We start from the raw sequence: 17,475 nt of genomic DNA, 5'->3' as shown, positions 1-17,475 counted from the left end.
TATGACCTTGACAATCAGTGCACTACCCAAGTAAACAAACAAATAAATAAATCTTGACATACATTTTAAGAGAGCATATTACTACTCAGTTATGATCAGACACACTTCATCATAAATCTTTGTAGTACGAGTTCCAAGATGGCTGCATATTGAATAACAGTTTATTTCTAGATCTCCCAGTTTGAAAACAGAAACTCGGCAGAGTAGGCCAGTAGACCTGTGTTTATGGGAAAATTTCAGTAACTGGCTAGTAAGTGCAATGCCCGGATGCCAGGAATAATGAAATACAGAACACCTGGAAAAATATCAGCAAAAAAAGTGAGAAAGAAACATTGACTGTGGAAAGTTCTGCAGCTGTTCAGCAAAAAGCAATGCAACCTCCAGACAACACACCCAGTAACCTACAGGAAGATATAAGACAATTGCATACAGACCTGCTTAAAATAAACAAAACACTGATTGAGTTTATCAACACAAACAACAAGAGGTTGGAAAAATGAAAGAAGCTTTAAACAGATATTCAGATGAGATGATAAAGCTGCAAAAATCAGAAGTAGAAATGAAGAAAAGGCTGGATGAATATGAGACTGCTCAGGAAGAGCTGTTTCAAAAAATAACAGAATTAGAGAACAGATCACATAGAAAAAAAAAACTAAGATTTTCAGCTATAGCAGAGAAGCTGGAAGGAAGAGAATGCATTCATTTTATGAAAGCACAAATAACAGTTGGACTGGTATTGTACAGCAGGAGTTGTTAGTTGAAAGGGCACATTGTATGCATGCTCCAAACCTGGCTATAAGAAAGCAACTTAGACCTTTAATAGTAAAGATGCAATCCTACCAGCAGAAGGAGTTGATTCTGACAAAACTGTGGCAGAAGGACAAAGTACTAAAAGTGGGAGACAGGAAAGTGTTTGTGGAGAATAATTACTCATTGTACACCAGACAGAAGAGGAGAAAATGTATTCCACTATTCAAGGAATGTTGAGATACAGGTGTGAGATTCAAACTGCTGTACTCAGCTGTCTTCAAGGTATTCTTCCATGGAGGGACAAAATCTTTTTTTGATGAAGTACATGCTAAAGAGTAAATACAAAAGTTTGTCCAACAAAGAGTAAACTGTGAAACAGAAACAGATTCTACTTCTTGTTCTTCTGGTAATAAAGACCACAGAGGGACTGTAGCTTTGAAATCTTTTCAAAATTTTCATTGGAAAATGTTCGAGAGAAGGAAGCGAGCATGAGGGTTGACTAGAAGAATCGAGAGTACATTGGAAATGAAGCAGATACAGGATTTTGGAGATAAACAGTAATGAAACCAATAACTTAATGTGGGATTACAATGCTGTAATTATATTTGAAAAATATGACAGAACAAGAAAATCTAGAAATATTGGGCTTTTTCAGAAGTTGTACTTGTGGGGGACTATAAAGCATATGCCCTACTTCATGTCATTAACATTCAAAAAAGTTATTTGGGGGAAGAGGAGGGAGAAAGTTAACTGTAAGAAAAGATTTTTATCTTAAGCACTAATTTTTTGGCATGTGGTTTTCTCTACATGCTGTAAAGTTTTTTCAGTTATTTTTAAGTGTAATGGGGATTATAAACAGGTGCTGCTGTTCTTTTTTCTTTTCTTTCTCCCTTCTTTTCTCTTTCTTCTTGTTCAGTTTTAAGAAATGTAGGCACTGCAATGTAAAAAAAAGCCTGGTTAAAAAAAGCACAATAAAAGAAACATTAATGTGCTTTTTCTCAATCTTACATGGGGGAATGACTAGAGTAAAGATAATAGATTGACTTTATGACAAGTTTTAAGTGAGAACAAGTAAATGAAAAAGAACATTTAATATTATGAGGCTTTTTTCTAGCAAATACATATATGCTCAGTAACAATTTTGCAGCTGGTCTTCATGTTTCCATGGAAACAATCTGATAAAGAGAAACCGGCTGCCTGGTCCTCATCTCCAAGTTGACAATCGGTTAAAGACAAACTAGCTACAGTCTGGTGGAGAGTGATTGGCTGATGGGAAAAAAAAGAAAAAGAAATTGGCAAGGAGATAATGTTCTATGTAGGCATTCAGAGGTTTTCCTAAAGTAGATAATGTTCTCTGAAAGCATTCAGGGGCTTTCCCAAGATAGATAATGGTCTCTGAAAGTATTCAGGGGTTTTCCCAGCTGAGAAAGCTATAAAGATAAGACAAAACTAATCAGCACTTAGTAGAAGCACAGGCTGCACCACACGTCTTAGCATGGATAACCTTTATTTTAGGTTAACTCAAGTCTATGAGTGTGACTGTTAGTTTGGGACATTTGTTCCTATTAGGAGGGTAGCATTTCAATATTTGAATGTGTACATAGTTTGTATGTTAGTATTAAATTAATAGGTCTTAGGGGGTATTGTTTTTTTTTTTGTTTTTGTTTGAGGACTTTCAGTAAAACAACAACTTTTATAAGATGTTACCTAGGCTTAAATGGATATTACAAGAAACAATTGTAGAAAAGTTCAACCAGACAAACAGTATTCATGTAACCAAAAGCTGGAACTAGATATTCAACAAAAAATGTGTTATATATAAAAGGTGGAGATAATAACTTTTTAATACAATGATGCTTTTTGTAATGTCTTTAAATTTAAATGGCCTGATAAATACAAAAAAGAAAGAGTAATGCATTATATTAAAAAACTGTAGAGTGCAAATAACAATGTTAAGTGAGACACACTTAGAAATAAATGAAGATGTGAATTTGATAAAGAAAGGTGTTTAGGATGGTTATTCAGTGGAATACCTGGGAAAAAGGAAAAGTGGAGTACTTATCTTAATTGCAAGAGAAGATCCAATAGTGGTAGAAGAAGATAAAAAAGATAATAATGGCAGACTTGCAGTGCTAAGGAGCTACTGCCAAGGGAGGAGGATTACACTGGCATGTATTTACATTCCACTTAAAACTGTTATAGTGGAGCTTAAGAAAATTCTGGAAGAAATAATCAGTTTTCAGCACGGAATATTACTTATAGGTAGTGACTGCAATTTGATTTGCAGGGGGTGAAGATGTGTCTGGGGGCAGAAAGGAAAATATAACAAAGGAGGGTAGATTTTTGAAGAAATTTATGAAAATATTTGTCATGAATAACATAAATTCAGTAATAGGAGTTCCAAGTGAATTTACATATTTTTCCTCAAGCTATAAAAACTAGGCAAGGCTAGACAGAATTCACATTTCACAGGAACATGTGCATTTAATTGTAGGTCTGGATACTCACTCAATAACTATTTCAGATCATGCACCAATAATAGATAAAATAAAAGCACAGGGTAATAAGATAAAAATAAGACTTTGGCACTTTCCCACCTATCTGTTGAAAAGAGAGGAATTTAATGAATGGGTAGTGGAGGTTATTCAGGAGCTGTTAGAGAGGATAGAAATTTATTTTGAAAATATAGCTAGGGAGTGGGATAAAATTAAGTTGGAGTTTAAAAATAGGGTGGAAATAAAAGAAAGGAAGCTATGGTTAAGAAGTAACAAGAATTATTTAGAGGGACTGACAAGTGTTAAAGTATTGCAGAATACAGGGAATCTCACAGAACAAGATGACAATCAACTGCAGAATGCTAGACAGAAAATAAGGAATTACAGTGATAATATGCACTAGTTTAGAAAGATTGCTGTTAAGCAACTGTTTTTGATAATAACACTATAGCCCAAAACTGTTATCACAACAACTCATGCAACAGAAAGTAGAAAGGGTTGTTGCCAATCTTAGGGAGCCTACAACAAGGAAGGTAACAAGACATCCTGCAGAGGTATTAGAAATATATCAGAAATTCTATGTGAGTCTCTATAAAGCAGAGAAATATGAAAATCAAGAAAAGATACAAATGGAAATGTTTATGGAAACATTAAATATGCCAAGGTTAAAGGTAGATGAGGCTCAATTACTAATGGTTAGGATAGGAGGAGATGACATAAAAATTGTAACTAATCTATAGGAAAGTCCCCAGGAATAGATGGTATTCCTGTGGAAGTTTTAAAGCTAGTAGGAAAATACTGATAAAGATCTGGAGGTTTAACAGTATTTTTAATAGGAAAAGTACCAACGTCCTGGAAGAAAACAGTGGCAGCTGTAACACCTAAAGAGCGTAAAGATCCATCAGATCCAGATTCATACAGGCCCATTTCAATACTAAACCATGATTATAAAGTGTTCATATCTATAATGGCTAAAAGAATGGCAAAAGTAACATTAAAACTGATAGATATGGATCAATGTGGTTTTGCAGAGTTGATGCAAACATTTGACAACATTAACAGAATTATGATTATCCAGAGGGAAGCAGACTGTAAGATAATACCATTGTTGGTGGTGGGTCTTGATACAGAGAAAGCATTTGACAGAGCAAGCTGGGACTTTATGAGCAGAACAATAGAAACATTTGCATTTCCTGAAAAAACTATAAGTCTGATTAGGAGGATATATGAGAGACTGGAGGCAAAAATTTAATTGGGCGGGGTCCTCTGATAACTCCTACTTGAGCAGAGGATCCAGGCAGGGGTGTCCTCTTTCTTTTTTATTATTTGTGTTATATTTAGAACCATTGACAAAGAAAATAAGGGACTCAGAAATTCAAGGATATAATTGGTATGGTAGTCAAGAAAAGCTGGCTTTATTTACAGATGATATTATTTTATACCTGACAAAACCAGGAGACATTGCAGTGTTGTGGAGCATTTTGAGACAGTTTCAGATCATTTTGGGATACAAAATTAATGAAGCTAAAACAAGGGCAATAGTAGTAAATTATGTATCCACACACAAATTGGTTCAGGAATATCCATATTTATGGGAGAATTATAACATAAAGTATTTAGAAGTATGGATTAACATTATTCTAGTGTGGCAGCTAAGGATATGTGGGAAGAGACTAAACAAAAGATAATACAAAAACTGAGAAAATGGAAGCTTTGTTATATGGATATTGATCGTAAGATACAAGCAGTTAAAATGTGTTTAGTCCCTTTAGTCTTATTCACAGGTCAGGCATATTTTTATCAACTAGAGGAGAAACTGTGGATTGGATGGGTGGCCATGGTGGTGCAGAGGTTAGCATTGCCGCCTCACAGCAAGAGGTTCTCCGGTTCGATCCTCGGCTGGGGTGCCTTCTGTGCGGAGTCTGCATGTCCTCCCCTGTGGTCGCGTGGGTTTCCTCCAGGTGCTCTGGTTTCCTCCCACATCCCAAAGACATGCTGTAGGTGGATTGGACACTATACATTGGCCCTAGGCATGAGTGCATGCGTGCGTGTGCCTTCTGTTGAAGGTTGGATGCCAGGCTGGCAACTCGATACTTTAAAACTCCACTGCCAGTAATGAGCAGATAGGTGATCTGCTGTGGTGACCCCTAACCGGGAAAAGCCAAAAGAAGAAGTAGAAGAGGAGAAATTGTGGATAGCAATTAATAAAGAGCTGAAGGACTTCATTGGGGAGAGGAAGATGACAACATTCAAGTGGGATAAGGTGATTCATCCAGTAGAAAAGGGCATATTGGGATTACCCAATTTAAAGGGGTATTTCAGCTCTACACAGTTAAGACTCCTATATATATAGCAAAAACAGAAAACTGTAGTCCAAAGTGGAAAGGGATGATGATGAAACAGGGGGGAAGCTCAAGAAACAAGGAAAGACTGGGTTTTTGGATGCAGGCCTTTAAGGAGAATAACAGTAATTACACAGAATATTATATCCATAAAGTAGTGGACAGCATTCTAAGAAGTAAGCCAACACAAGATTGGAGAAAGGAGATTCTACCAATAGAGATGACAGCAATTAGGGATACAGACAATAGGCAAGACAGGGGCTGGAATTTATTGGAGAAAACTGGGAAAGGAACCAAGGTAATGGGAGCAAATAACTAGACAGGGAAAATGATAGAATGGGAAGATGCCAAGAATTTATTTGGACTGCAGGTTAGAGATTGCCTTCCATATCAGGTATTGATATTAGAGTATAGGCAAAGAGAAAGAAATAGGGGGGTCTTAAATGAAAGACCAGCACTGGTAGAGTTTTTAGTAGAATCTAGAACAGAAGCTGCCATTAAAAAGGAATAATTAGTAGAGCATATAAAATATTGCATAACAACTATAAGAATCAATCAGTGGAGGTTTGAAAGGATTGGAAAGAGAGACTGGATAAGCAGTTCACAAAGAAACAATGGGAATATATATGTATGTCTCCCAAATATGCAACAAAATCTAGAAGATTTAGGATTTTTGTCTGGAAAAGTTTACATAAATATTTCTATACTTCAAGTAGACTCTAAAGAATTTTTCCTCAGGCAGACAGCAAATGGAGGTATGACAGGGAAGAAAAAGGTAAATGGGAACATATTTTCTGGGAGTGTAGTAAACTGGAAGACTTTAAGGATTCCTTGCAGGATGCACTGTTGGAGATGCTGGGTGGGCAGATTGGCCTGACAGAGATGATTTTTCTGAGCTATGATACAGAATTGGAACTGCCTAGACATGATAAGGCTTTGCTGTGACTACTAGAAAATGGAAATCAAAATCTAAACCAACTACTCTAGAAATAGTGAATATAGTAATAGAAATAAAACAACTAGAATTTAGATCTTTAGAAAAGGGTAGGAGCAAACTACATGGGAAAAAATGGTAATTGTGGGAGCAATAATTACAGGGTTCCTATTACTTGATCGAATGATTAGGTTAGTGAATACCTAAATGTCGATCTGGTAATAGCAAAAGCAAAAAAAAGCGAATGGCTGATTTAACGCATGGAAATAATTCCCTTGGCCGTTATGCGGATTTTGCCCCTTTCCCCACTGTAGAGCGATCTTGGATTTGGTATATTTAGTTAGGGGGATGAAGGGGTTGAAGCCCCCCTCTTTGTTTTGGCCATCATGTGACAATGGTTGACAGGAAATCCTTTTATCTAGCCCAACTAATTTCCAAAGGAATATCACCAAGGTCAAAAGAGGGAATCACACTCATACTCAGTATTGATTAGGCCAATTATCGAGTACAATGCTCCCTTTAGGATGTATGTCACTGAACATATCAAAAAGAAATATCCCCAAGGTTCCTAACCAAAAAGATCACAGGCCTAAAATCTCTGCTCTACCAAGAGAGGTTGGAAGTTCTGTCCTTTTATTCAGTCTTACAGAATTCTGAGGTGGCATCTCTGTCTCACTTATCATGCCATTAGGGACCCAATTGTCCTCGTCCGCCTCTGTAAGTTCAATTATCTCTGTCAGTACTAGAACCAGAGATCTAAATTCTGAACAACAGATAACTAAAAACAGGTGGTGAGGTATGCGATAGGAGTGATGGATGCATTCAATGTGGAGATGAGATTACATCAAGGATCAGCTTTGAGCCTTTTCTTTTTTGCAATGGTGGTGAACAGGTTGACAGATGAGATCAGACAGGAGTCCCCATGGACTATGATGTTTGCAAATGACATTGTAATTTGTAGTGAGAGTAGGGAACAGGTTGAGGAGACCCTGGAGATGTGGAGATATGCTCTAGAGAGGAGAGGAATGAAGGCCAGCAGGACTAAGACAGAATATATGTGTGTGAATGAAGGGGAGGACAGACGAATGATGAGGATGCAAGGAGTAGAGGTGGCGAAGGTGGATGAGTTTAAATACTTGGGATCAACAGTTCAGAGTAATGCAGGTAGGGTGGAGTGGGTGTAGAAGAGAGTCAGGAGTGATTTATGACAGACAGGTATCAGTAAGAGTGAAAGGGAAGGTCTACAAGATGGTTGAGAGACCAGCTATGTTATATGGGTTGGAGACAGTGGCACTGACAAAATGACAGGCGTCATAGCTGGAGGTGGCAGAGTTAAAGATGTTGAGATTTGCATTGGGTGTGATGAGGATGGACAAGATTAGAAATTAGTATATTAGAGGGTCAGCTCAAGTTGGACAGTTTGGAGACAAAGCCAGAAAGGTAAGACTGTTGGTTTGGATATGTGCTGAGGAGGGATGCTGAGTATATTGTGAAAAGGATGCTAAGGATGGAGCTGCCAGGTAAGAAGAAAAAAGGAAGGCCTAAGATAAGCTTTATGGATGTAGTGAGAGAGGACATGCAAGTGGTTGGTGTGACAGAGCAAGATGCAGAGGATAGGAAAAAATGGAAACAGATGATCCACTGTTGGGACCCTTAACAGGAGCAGCTGAAAGAAAAAGAAAATAACTAAAAACAGGACGGGTTTATATCTTGGCACCTCCCCAGCATATGCAATAAACTTCCCCTACTTTTTTAAGCAATGTGACTCACTATCTTCCTTTAAACATAAACAAGATGACTGGATGGGTATCTACAAACATATTCTTGGACTGACTGATACAGACCTCCAGAACAAAGCAAGTGCAGTCTCAGGGAAAGTACTGGCAAAGCCTGAATGGTCATGAGACTCAGGGACCTTGGAAGTTCCATGACTCTATCTGCAAATAGAATAAAAGTATCTTGGAGCTCACAGAGCAGAGTTGAAATAATAGTAGTATAGTTTATTTTACAGCCAAGTAGTGCTCCATAAAGTCTTAATTGTTTGACGTTGCCTATAATTAAAGTGCCTAGTTTTCATCACTGGAGCTGTTCAGTTATTATTTCTCAAGCTATTTACACATTTCTAACTTCTCTTACTTTGTACTAATGTTTTCTCTTTATCATTATTCTTAAGCATATAATTAATTATTTATTAATCCTTAACCTCCCTATTTTGTTATGTTTTTTGTTACCTGTTGTTGTAAGCTTCTTACTATTGTGCTTTATTGATTTTTTTCACTTGTATTTGTTGTTTTTTTTTGCCTTTACATTTTATATTTATGCTTTGTACAGTGCTTGGCAGGTGGCACTATAATAAAGTAAAAACTGAGTACTTCTTGTAGCTTTACAAGAAATTTAAAATGCTTATTACCATTGTTATAGGAAGCTAGCATGTTTAAAATAGTGAGGGGTTTTGTAAGAAGTACTTTCAGAAGATTTTATTTTGTAACTGAATATTTAAATCTGACATTAGAATAAATTGCCATAGAGTCCTTACACAGAAGCTAGTGATGTGCCTTTCTAACCACCCCACCTGAAGGGTATAAACACATCTGAAATCTGAGCTGGGCTGAAGACTCTAATTATGTGCTTCTATGGTGTTCATGTTCCTTTAAAAACTTTAAAGGTTAGATTTTTTTCAGAACAAAAAGAAAATTTCAGCATGTTATGGGATGATTTTAAGATACTTGTTACTAATTCTGGACAATGTGTACCTATATGTAAATAGGCAACATTATGGTAACTAAACAGTAATGTTTATCATTTGATGACTTCTGTAATTATCTTAGCTATATGGGTTATATCTTGCTAAGGATTTAACAGCCAGCCAGTTTCCAAAGCCTAAAGCCACCTTCCATATGCCCAAACCATTAACCAGATTGAGTGGAGCTGAAGCTGGTTTAGGTACTAAGCCCTTCAGAGCCTTCTTGTCCTGAAAAGTGTTCCTCTTTTGGGCTTTGGAGGATCAATGGTTGGCTAACACTTCTCTGTTGCTGGGCAGATAAGTTGCCTTATATACTTCCACATCTTATTTCTTTGACAGAACGTTAATTTTTTTCTTTTAATGTATTACTTTAAAGCTAGAAAAAAAGTGTTTAAATAGACAGTCACGTGCATACCTCTCAACTGTACAGATTTTCGCAGAATATCCAGACTTTTGCCTCATATTTTTTGTCTGTTCCTCATAAAATTTGTGATTTTCTGACAAATCACTGGGATGATCTGAGGATTGAAGTCACTAAATAATGATATACATTTGTTTTTCAGACTTCATATCTTTCAGAAAAATGCATGCTAACACAAATCATTTTATGCTAGCAACTTTCTAAGTGTATAAGAGCAATATTTAAAATTTGTCCCTATTTTTGGACCTTTGTCCCCCCCCCATTTTCTGAGGCTTTGTTCAGATTTTTATGTACTAAGAGGCTGAGAGGCATGGTCACGTGACTTTTAGTCACTTTTTACTAGGAGCCTTATTTTTAACCTATGAGGCAAAAAGTTGTTAAAAGTAAATTAAAACTAGTTTTTCTTATCTTAAAATTGTGTTGTCACTTTTGGGGGCTGGGGTAACTGATTAAGAGTGTTTTCACTGTGTTTCTATGGAAACATCAGTTTTTAGTCTTATCTGTTTCACCAAATATTGCTGCCAGGCTTCCATGGGATTCGGCCATCTTTTTCTGCTTCACCATAGAACAGCCTTTGGGTTCCATGGTTCTTTCTTCTTTTAGCCAAAAAAGAAAACAAATCCAAGCAGCCTTTGTTCCTTCAGCATGCTAATAAACTGCCTTAGCTGTACATGGGCAACTCTGTTGTGGTAATTTCTGGTTCAGCAGACCATATATCATTTTCCTGCCTCAGGTACTTTGGATAAGATTGATTTATTAAGGTTTGCTCAACACTTAGTTCAGGCTCTTGATCCTACCAGTTCTGGTGCTACTGGCAAGAGAAAAAGGACTTCTTCACTATCTGAGGATGTTAATGACACTGAACAAGAAAATGATTGCAAGGGGACAACTTCTGCTTTCTCCCCTCAGGTTTCTTATTCTGATGCAGAGAATATTTCTTTTAATAGTTACTTAGAAATATTTTTGTTTTCTGAAACCATATCTAGAATGAATTAATTGTTTCATTTAGAATATAATGATCTTCCACTCTTTGACCATCTCAAAAAACTCCAGCTCTATTCCATCGCATATCGCCTACTCAGAGGCGATTTCTGTATAACATACAAAGCTATGTCAAACCAAGAGCTGTTGGACATGTTACACTTATAGAAATCCCAATCTCTCTGAACTATACGTTCCAGGGACCTAAACCATGTCACCACAATAAACAGAACATGCTGGAGGGATAGATTCTTGTCCCAGAGACTTCCCATACTCTGGAACAAAATACCCATTCATGTGAAGCAAAGCTCCTCATTGGCCCTCTTTAATAAAAATCTTGAAGACTGGATGGGAAATAGAAAATACACCCAAGGATCACTTCTGCAGCACTGCTTAACAGAGGCACAGGAAAATAATTTTCTTGGGTGGCGAAAGCCAGGGAACCTTTTTGGATAGGCTTATATAGGCCCCTATGAACCTGTTAAAGAAGTATCATGATTTACTGCAACTGCAGTTTCCTGACCCTACACCAGTTCCTTCCATTATTCAAAAATCATGAATGTATTTCTTATAGCGTCTTACTTGCTTGATAGCATGACTGCTGCCCCTAAGAAATCACATAGATTCTAGAAAGTTTCTCAGTCTTGTAAGTTTTTATTTTCTAACCCCAGATCAGATCCAGCAGTGATTTCCTTGGTATATCCAACTGCTGGTAAATATCTGATAAATGCTAATCCCACCTCCTCTGCCAAGAATGGGAAAACCTTTGGAAGATTTGAAAAAAAAAAACATATTCTTTTCCAACACTTAGGTTCATAGGTTATTACTAGGCTAACTGCCCTTGTGGGTCATTTTAAGCCTAGCCAACTACCCCATGTGAGAATCAAACCCTGCACCTTGTGTTTGCAAGGTAAACACCTTAACCATTATGTCAACCTCCCACCCACTAATAATGCAGACAAAGCATTTTTCTTGGATTCAGTTACACCTGGTTGTGTTGTTGTCTTTCGGCTTTTCCTGGTTAGGGATCGCCACAGCGGAACTCCGGTCCGCTAATGACTGGCAGTAGATTTTCACAGTGCCGAGTTGCCAGCTCGATGCCCGACCTTCAATGAAGGCACACCCATTCACGCATGTCTTTTGGAATGCCACTCGACCCGCGGGGAGGACATGCAGACTCCACACAGAAGGCACTCCCTGCACACTAGCTGAGAATCAAACGGGAGAACCTCTTGCTGTGAGGCAACAACACTACCGCTGCACTACCATGGAACTATTTTTAGAATTCTTAATTGTCAAGCTCAGATGTTAAAGTTTATACTTGTCTCTTTGGAGAAAATGGTGAACATTCTGACTTATTTTCCTTCATCTAAGGAAAAAATCATCTTTCTGTAGTCTTGTTGCTTCTGTGACACAAAAGACCAAACACTCTTTGAAATGTGCTTATGATTCAGCTGATGCCACTTCTAGAGCTGCTACTACTGGAGGAGGTTTACTTGGCTGTATACACAAAACCTTCCAAGGGATGGAAAACATGACATTTTCAATTCTCCCATGGATAGAGAGGTTGTAATTGGACTATCTGCTGCAGAAGTCCTTTAAAAGTGTGATGAGACAGGGAAGCTAATTCAGGAGGTTTCTCAGATTTTTCATCCTTCCTTCCTTCTCCAAGGGTTTTACAGATACCTCTGTAACATTTTACAAAATGCAAAATAAGCAGACACAACAAGCTGCTGGCAAGTAGAATTTTAAAAAACAGTGCGCTCCAAAAAGAAAGAGGGACACCCCCCCAAAAAAAACAAGGACAGTCTAATAAATCTGAATGACTGTCTAAATAACCCCTTTCCTCCTTGGCAAGCCTCTAATTCTTTCCAAAAATCTGACCCTGCATTTCTGTCTTCGGCAACAGATAGTTTCAGACAAATGGGTTCTGAGAGTGATTCATCAGGGATACCAGTGGCAGTGGGAATGTGTCCGTCCTTTTCAGGGGATTTCTCCTCATCTTCAAGATCAGACTTCTTTCTTCCCTCCTGCCATTCAGCATCTACTAACTCAGGGGGTGATAGAAGCTGCCCTTCCTTCTCAAAAAGGAGAACGTTTTTATTTAAGAACGTTTCTAGTGTCAAAGAAAGAAGCTTCTTTGAGTCCAGCCCTATTTCCTTCCTTTCTAAACCAGCTGTGAAAGTTCCAAAGTTCAAAATGTTATCCCTTCATGACCTGTTACCACTCATTCCTCATTTCTGTTTTTAGTGACCCTAGATTTAAAAAAATGTTTATCATCAAATTTTTATAGCATCAGGTTTCAAGTGTTTCTTAAGGTTTTCTGTGTCTGGATCACACTTTCAGTTCTCTGCATTACCGTTTGGATTATACTTTCCTTCAAGAGTATTCACAGAGTATCTAGCTCCAATGATAGCCTACTGAAGATTGCAAGGTATTCACATTTTTTCTTATTTAGGTGACTTGCTTATCTCTGCAGAATTTTTTACAAAGTGTCAAGAATCTGTCACCTTGGTCAGAGATCTCGAACACAGACCAGGCTTTCAGGAGCACATTCAAAATTCTTGCATGACTCCTCACAGGGTTGTTTTCCTGGAATGTCTCCTATATACCTCAGTTCAAAGAGTTTTCTTCCACAGGAAAAGTAGATCTATATCTGGATCTGTTCTTGAGTTTTTACACCTAAACCAAAACCTTGGCAAGAGAGTTTCTCAGGATGCTAGGAATCATGGTAGCTTTTCATCATTCCTTTAGACAGACTCCACATGAGAAATACTCAGTTGTACTAAAAACCAGTAGGGTCCCAACATTAACATCCCTTAGCATTCCACATTGCTGTTTTGGGATTTGTGAAAATGGAACTTCATTGGTGGAGAGATCCATTTTACCCGAATCCAGGTCTCCCATTTTCTCTTCCAGCTCCTGCACAGTTGGTAACTACATATACCTCAGACTTTGCTTGGGGAACAGTGTCTATGGGAGTAAAGGTGCAGGGTCTTTGGAACAGAAATGGCATACCAAAATACATAAGCATAAAAGAGATGTTGGCAGTAATAAATGATGTTAAGTTGTCAATCTCGCCTTCATTCTTGCTTGATGGGTTCGGAGCCGATCCTCGGCTCCGACTCGGCACTTGCTTTAGCTCGAGAACTCCTTTTACCAGCTCGAGGCAGCCCCATATCCCATGATGCAAGGCAGTAAGTACCCAGATCTCGTTTGCCGCTTCGCTTAGGAGGTCTTCTTTTTGCCAGCTCCTGGTAAGTTGTTCACTTTTGTGAGTTTAAGCCCCTTTAGTCAAAAAAACTTTATATATATAGTTTTAACTCTAGTTTATATCCTTTCTGACAGAAATTTCCTGTCTCCGTTAAGTTTTAGTTAGTCTATCTTAAAACCCTATCCCATCCCCCCCCTGTTAGGGTGTGTGTGTATTGGTTATACAATACCTTTTTGGTATTTTATTTAAGCTAATTTTGACTGGTGTGTGTGTGTGTGTTTTTCGGCACCATGTCAAAGGAGAGGGTCTCAGGTTTTAAGAAGTGTGACTCGTGCTGTCAGAAGATGTCTCTGACAGACGGTCACACTTCTTGCCTGTATTGTCTGGGCCCTCTTCACCTGCAGGACTCCTGTGCTATTTGTCACTCCTTCAGCCAGAGAGTCCTGCAGGAGAGACATAACAAACTGGTTCTTAGGGGCCTTCTTAAGCCGGAGGGCTCTCCGGCTAAGTCGGCTCCATCAAAACCAGCAAGAGTTTCCAAGGCCCAGGCTTCTGTTCCTAAGCCTGCGGCCTCGCCCGACTGCATGAGTCGAGATCGCCCGGCTGGAGCCGATTCTGGCTTACAAAGCACTCGGCACCGATGGCTATCGGTGCCGAACCTATATTGACCACTTCGATGTCGGCTCCGATCGGCTCCGACACCCATGTGGCACAGGCATCGGTGTCGGCTCCGATCGGCTCCGACACCGTTACTTTGGTGGCTGTATCGGCTCCGGCTGGGGCCGATACATCGAGTCGGTCTGTCGGCTCCGAGAAGTCGGCTCCGACAGGATCTGTAGTATCGGCTCCGATGGCTCATTCCAGGAAGAGGTCGAGGTCTCCTTCCTTGGAGCCGATACTTTCGGCTCCGGCTTCGCCTCTTCTATCGGAACGGAGCCATCGGAGCCGATCTTCAAGGTCATCCAGGTTGTCAGATCATGACCTAGAGAGTGGTCAGTAGATTACTCAAGTCACAGGTACTGGCCCAAATTTTACACAGTCCATCTCAGCAGACGACTGTTGGTCCACACCCCGTTACAGTTCCTCCTTCAACTCTACCCCAGAGTTTGGAGTTGGAGTCTTCGGGCATGGTTACTGCTACGGCTGGAGGACGGATACCCCCTTCTGTTCCTTCAGCCTCTACTCTTATCTCCTCTTCCTTAGAGGGATTCGGTGGTCGGGCTTCCATGGTCTCCTCCGAGGGGGTGAGTGGCATCGGACCCTTGTCCGAGCCCGCTCTTCCCCTTGGAGCCTCGGCCTTGGTGAGCTCGGCTCCGACATCTGCCTCGGAGACTTCCCTTTCGGTGGTCCCTGGAGTTCCTAGCTCTTCGGAGCGGGTTCTCTCGGACCTTCCTGGGAGGGGGGCATTCGAGGTAATGAAGAGTGTACTGGCCACTGGTATCAGTCAGCAGTCTGTTCCCGTAGCTCCTCCCTCTATGGTACCTGTTGACATCTCTGCCACTTCTCTTGCTACAGGACCCAGAGATCCTCCGCCTCAGGTTTCCCCATTGGGAATTTCCCCCTCTTCCGAGGATTCTCCTGATGTTTCGGGAGATCCTCCTAGGAAGAGGACTTGTAAGAGGAAGCATGTAGACTCCCCTGAGTCTGTCACTTCGGATACTGACTTTGATGAGTCAGAGGGATCCCCTAGATCCCCCTCTGAGGATGTCTCCTTCTCAGACATCCTAGAACTTCTGAAACAGAGGGGAAACTGGCCCACCAACAATCCCTCTGAGGATGAGTCAGTATACCTAGAGGCGTTTGGATCTCGGCCCTCCACCTCCTGGGTGTCTCCGCCTTCGACCCCTTATGCAGGTTATTGCACGAAAGGCGTGGGCAGCTCCTGACTCTGTAGAGCCAGTCCCTAGGAGGCCTTCTAAATTTATCACTGCCCCTAGTGACAAACAATTCCTTACCAAGGGTGTCCCTGGTGATGCCATGGTGGTGGCTGCGGCCACCAAAAAGGAACTTGCAGATCCTTCCGTGCCCGTCCATCCTCCTAATAAGGACTCTAGGACCATGGATAGGTACGGCAAGCGGATGTTTTCCTCAGCGACCTTTGCTATGCGTTCACTGAATTATCTTTGTCACTTCACCAGACTCCAGAGAGATATCCTGAAGGAGCTGGGAGAAGTAGTTCAGGATCCTACAGCTGCAGGGGCTCAAGAAAAGATTGCTTCGCAGCTAGGAACCCTCAATTCCATTGCTAACTCCTCCATGCGGCTAATATCTTATGCTGCGGATGGAGCGAGTAGAGCCGCAGGCACAGGTGTGGCTCTTAGACGCCAAGCCTGGATGCGGCTATGTGATTTTGCGGATCCCTTTAAGGCGTCCTTCACAAATTCTCCCTTTGATGGGTCAGCTTTGTTTGGCCCTCAGGTGAAGGAGACCTTGACCAGGTGTGAGCAGGACGGCAAGACTCTTTCTGCTGTTGGAGTCCGTTTTCCACCCCTTCTAGGCCTTATCCCAAAGGACAGAAGGGTGGGAAGATGTGGTTCCGTAAATCCCAAGGAGTCACGCCGGATTCACGTGGTCAGTTTACCCCTAGAGGCAGAGGGGTAACAACAACAGACGCCACTCTAGAGGCAGAGGGGGTCCGAAGAACCAGGGAAACAGGGAGCCTCTCTCTGATAAGCCCTTTCAACATCCCTGAGGTGTTGCCCGGCTGTCCCTCCTTGGAGGCAGTCGGGAAGATTATCACTGTACCCAGAAGCCTGGCATTCCCTCACTCAAGACAGATGGGTACAGTCGATCATATCCAAGGGTTACATAATTCCTTTCGAGGAAAGTCCCTTCCCTCAAGTTCCCTTCCAGATGTACCACCCGGTCTAAGGGAGATTGCAGAGTTAGAAATCGCAAAACTACTGCAAAAAAGAGCCATTCAGCCAGTTACAATAGACCATTCAGAGCCCGGAATCTACTCAAGGTTCTTTTTGGTCCCCAAAAGACGGGAGACTGGAGACCAATATTGGATCTCAGCAGACTCAACAAGTCTGTCAGGAAGACAAGATTCGAATGGTCACTCTTCAGTCAATTCTGCCCTTCTTACAGAAGGACAACTGGATGTGCTCAATAGATCTTCAGGATGCGTACTATCACATCAAAATTCACAGATGCTCCAGGAGATTTCTCCGCTTTCGGCTGGGGTCCAGTCACTTCCAGTTCAGAGCCCTGCCCTTTGGTCTCACTACAGCCCCCAGAGTGTTCACCAAGTGCATGGCAGTGGTCACGGCTCACCTGAGACGCCAAGGATTCCAGGTGTTTCCGTATCTCGACGACTGGCTCCTGTCAGCCACCACCAGGCATCAGCTTATACAAGCCAGGGATTACACAATAGACCTTTGTTCTCATTTAGGCATCTCAATCAACTTCGAAAAGTCATCCTTATCGCCCTGCCAGTCTATTACCTTCATAGGCGCAAACTTAAACACTGTTCGGATGTCAGCTACCCTTACAGAACAAAGAGTTTCAGACATTCAAACTCATGTCAGGATCATTCTGGCCAGCAAGAAAGTACAGGCCAGAATGGTTCTAAAGGTATTAGGTCTCATGGCTG

This window comes from Protopterus annectens, chromosome 1.part2 (assembly GCF_019279795.1).
Source record: "Protopterus annectens isolate FY-2018-M chromosome 1.part2, PAN1.0, whole genome shotgun sequence".
Classification (NCBI taxonomy): Eukaryota; Metazoa; Chordata; order Ceratodontiformes; family Protopteridae; genus Protopterus; species Protopterus annectens.
Note: the sequence above shows the minus strand (reverse complement) of the source record.